The sequence below is a fragment of the Schistocerca nitens genome, chromosome 2 (genome assembly GCF_023898315.1).
Source record: "Schistocerca nitens isolate TAMUIC-IGC-003100 chromosome 2, iqSchNite1.1, whole genome shotgun sequence".
In the NCBI taxonomy this organism is placed as follows: domain Eukaryota; kingdom Metazoa; phylum Arthropoda; class Insecta; order Orthoptera; family Acrididae; genus Schistocerca; species Schistocerca nitens.
This window is the reverse complement of record NC_064615.1, coordinates 836948513-836953372: the sequence shown is the minus strand read 5'-3', so window position 1 is coordinate 836953372 and position 4860 is coordinate 836948513.

Genomic DNA, 4860 nt, shown 5'->3' with positions numbered 1-4860 from the left:
GTGTACTTAAGTTCGAACGGTCGTGCACTGAACCCTTTCTGTGTGTTTGCTAGATGAATAATATTTGTAGATTTTCATAGTGGCCAGGGCTCAACATCTTCTGAATAGACATTGTATTGAAGAGTGACAGGTTTATAAATCTTTTATATATGTATATATTTCTACATTCAGATCTATTGTTAGCAAATGACGCAGCAACTACACCAACAAAATTATGTATTATTTTTAACTGCTTCACATCAGACGTAGAATAAATAATTATCTGAATTCTCTGTTCATGAATAGCATCTGTTCCTCGCTGCTGTATCTGCTAAAAAAACCATACGGCGTGCAAAGAAAGTCATAAAAATACGGAATTACGAAAATTATGTATTTGTTTCAACGTAGATGAATGTTACGGTAGATGAGACTACCATGTATAAGGCGTGACTGCATGCTTGTACTGTTAATCCCCACGAAAAAAACGCAAAAGGACGCATTCATCACTATTTACATAACGTGATGCTTTCGGCAGTAAATGCGAAGGTGAAACGTATTTCTTTTTATGGTATTACAGGAAATAACGAAAGGTGACGGAAAGGACCATTCACCACAGTAAATGATGACCGCAACTGTGAGAGCGTTCAAAGATATTTGACTCCGATCTTCCTCTTTCACCATATGGCTATTCATTATAAATAAACTAATCTTAACATAATATTGATAGTCAAAAACTGGAATTTCATGGAACTTGACTGGATTGTGTATTCTAACATCTTGTTTAAATTGGGTTGACATAAGCGTTTGTCATAACTCGAGTGTCTTACAGCGCGGGAGAGAGTATGCGATGACAATACTTGCTTTAACGGTTACATGTAGTAGTACTTAATAACTGTTCAGTGTCACATCTGAGACTATACTGAGAACTGTTTGATACAATTAACGCTAGACTTCATTCAAACAAGTTGGGTAATGACGATGATTAATCTACAGGAGGTATAAAAAAGGGCACTGGCACTGTTTAGTGTGTTGAGCAGAACGGCAAAATTAACATTTAAGGGGCAAGCTGTGCCCAGAAACGCACAGATGCAGCGTACTGAGGCGCCGATGTTTTAGCACTGCAACGTCAATGCGACTTCAGATCGTGCCTGGCATCCTAATTACAGTGCTGGCCGTTAAAACTGAAGCACCAAGAAGGATACCAAATCATGAAATTTTACTACTGAAGTGTATATAATACAATCGGAAGAATACATGATTACATTTTGTAAGACATTAGTGTTTATGCGTGTGTGTGTGTTTAAAACTGATCTGTTGCCGTGAGTAGTTCGATAAAGCCCTGATGCATGACGCCGTGCCCTAATATGTGATTCGAATGAAAACACAATCTGACAACAAGTAATTCAAGAAATTCGTCACAGAATTACACATAATTTTACTGAAGCACTCCACCGCGAAAGACAACTCCTGTATCATTTCTTTGTTACTGCACATAAAACACATGCCTACTTGGTATGACGCCATTACTTCGTCACTATTAAAAATTATAGAATGTGGATGCCTTCATCTTGTAGACAAAGTAGTGCAGTGAGGATGTATCCTCGTGACTGTAATTACTGAATATAAACTCGAAAAATTTATCGCTAAAATACTACGTCAGATCGACAGAGTCCTAGCGCAGTTCAAGGACACAATCGCAACCCACTTCTGAAAATGGAGGGAAACCTCACTATCATGTGGGACACACTGTCGTCTATCGTTGTAACACGAATACACACACTGTTCAGACTACCATAGCAATCGGCAATCCAGATACGACATCCAAACTTACCTTTATGCATCCGTAAATTTCTCAGGCACAAAGTGGGATATTAAGAATTAACGAAGCCAAAATGCAGTGTACGATTGAAGTATAGTCTACCACAGCTATCAGCAATACAGATACGCCGTCCAAACCTACCTTTATGAGGTCGTAAACTTCTCGGGCACAGATCGGTATATTAACTATTAACGAAGTGAAAGAGCAGTATGTGATAGAAGTATTTCGTTATTTGCACACCGATTTACCATTGATGGGACGAAGAGAGTTTTTATAAACAGATGTTAACATAATGGCGTCACACCAAGTATGCATATTTCTTATGAGCAGTAACAAAGAAACTATATAGGAAGACCGGAAATAATTAGCAAGAATGCGGAATATAGTCACTAGATTGTGATATAAACCACATGGTTTCCCAGTACATGCGAGGTGAAACGAAGTTTTTGTAAAAGGCACGGAACTACTTGCTATCTACACACACCTTACGGTAAAACAATAAACTAATCTTAGTGCATGTGATGATGATGAGGAAAGTGAGTGAATAAATTGAATAAGACTCGATCCCGTAATCAGCTTCTAACTCAAGAAACACGAACGATCTCTGAGAATTTGTGATGCCAAGCGCCTGAATACCAACTCATTCACTATCAGTTCTACATGCAAACAGATTGAAAAGTAACTGAGCAGAAATTTGTGTCATACCATTGGAATGATCAAAGCGTCATCTACGAACAATCACGGCAAAATGACGAAAGTGATTCTCAGTAAAACCTCTAACATGCAGACGTTGCATCCGAATGCCTCGTTTCGAATTCCGTAACAGAGTGAGCAATGAAATACAAGATGGTTATAATAAACTTTCGCTACTTGAGCTACTTGTAAAGGAATATTATAAAATTTTTTTGTGAATATATAGACACTAAATCAACTACCAGAGATTAATGCGTAAAGCATTTGCTGATCAAAAGAAGCTTTAAGCTCTTCGTTTATTAGTTTTAGAATAAGTTACCTTTCGCTGTTATCCTGTCCTAGTGTTAAGAAGTGTTGTGCCATTTCTTACTGATAACATTGGGTTAAATAATGAAAGTGATTTTGAAGCAAAGCGATTTCGTCTTTTGTGATACCATGAGTCCCAGCTCCTGAAATTCTGGAAAATTATTACTATTATTTTAATTTCATGCAGAGAATTTAGATGGAGGCGACGATCTTCACGGCGACGCTGCTCAGCAATAGAGGTACGTGAATGTGTTCATCTTTTTCCTTTCGTGGCCACTACCGTCAATTTCAATATATTTGCCGCGACATTCAGAACCTGCAGTCTTTCTTTTCATTTAATTTCGAAGTCCACGCATTTACGTTCTAAGATGAATAAATGCATTTAACTGTAATTCATTTTATCCAGATTGATATAAACCACGTGGGATGATTACACTCAAAATGTACGTGCCTCTATCCCGTTCGTTATTTTCACATACGTTTGAGTGTGTACAAGCGTAACTATATTTCCTACACAGTATTAACGCTTTTTTCCCCTTGACCTCTCATTCGCGAATGTACGTGGCCTCTTATTTGATGTAGTCAGTCGGCTGTATTCTTTAATAACATTATTTGTAATGTTCAGTGGCTTAGTTTCCACAATGGATCTTTGCCTGCGTCGCAACAGCGCTTCACGCGAAATATTTATTACGCGACATCCACAATAACTATTATTTCAAAATTTTGACGACCGATTGAATAAAGATTTTTCTAACAATAACAATAGCAAAACATAATAATATAAGAGGACACGTTACAAACGGCGACCGAGTGCCATGACGTTTGTTAATTTTCAGAAAAATTTAGTACATATTTTAAGTGGAAATACTTAAGTAATTTTTCCCATCCATTATTGCGACTATAACCAATTGTTTCTGTTACATGTTACGCTAACTGCGTGTAAGATCACCAAATTTACTAATGAAATCAGCCCATAAAATTCAAATATATCCATAAAATAAAAATTTTGAAAAGAGGAGGAACTTCCGGAGCATCGAATTATTAACCGATTACTAAGGAAAAGATCGGGAAAAGAAAATACGTAAGTTAAGAATAACCGCACTACTACGCTTTTAGCTGACCGTAAATATGGGACTGAATAGCATTTCTCCGACACCCGCAGCGTAGCACGCATTTTTTCAAAATTTCAATTTTTTTGGATGATTTGCAGATTGCTGTTAGTAAAATATACGTGAATGCGTCACAAAATGGCGGATCATTTTCATTGATTGAGCGCGTAAAAGTCATTTATCAGTCTACTGTTTTAACAGAGACATATTTTACTACACTGAATTACGCGAAAGAACGCGACGTCATCTGTGATTTGTTTACGTATAGTACGAGCCGCAATAGTAGTGAAGTTCGGCTGCACGCTGGTTTACGCTCACATACAGCTATGGTGAAATTAAGATCACAAACCAAAACGATGGATAATTCGTCAGATGAGGAATCAGTTGCTCAACCTATACCTGACACAGAGATAGAAAACAATTCAGATACAGATACCGCACTCACAGCGACTAGTGGTACTCAGTCGCAAGCGACAGACGAAAATATATCAACTCCAGAAACTGTTCCGGATTCCGCACATGTACCAGGTCCAGCAGAGCCAGGCATTATGCAGATGTTAAGAATAATAACAACACAGATAGCGAATGTAACAGTCCAAATGAATACACAGATAGAAAATGTCACAGCACAGATAGGGAATGTAACAGCCCAAGTGAATGCACAGGCCGAAAATGTCACAACGCAGATAGAAAATATCACAGCACAGATAGGGAATGTAACAGCCCAAATGAATGCACAGGCGGAAAATGTTACAACGCAGATACCAAATGTTACAGCACAGATAGGGAATGTAACAGACCAAATGAACAAGCTAGACACTGATGTAAAAACCCTTAATGGGGGTACTGATAATTTGAAAACCCCAGTTAAGGATGTGCCAAATCAGATAAATAAGTTAACTGAAAACTTCAATGCCATGAGTGTACAGCAAACCGAGCTCAATACAAAAATAC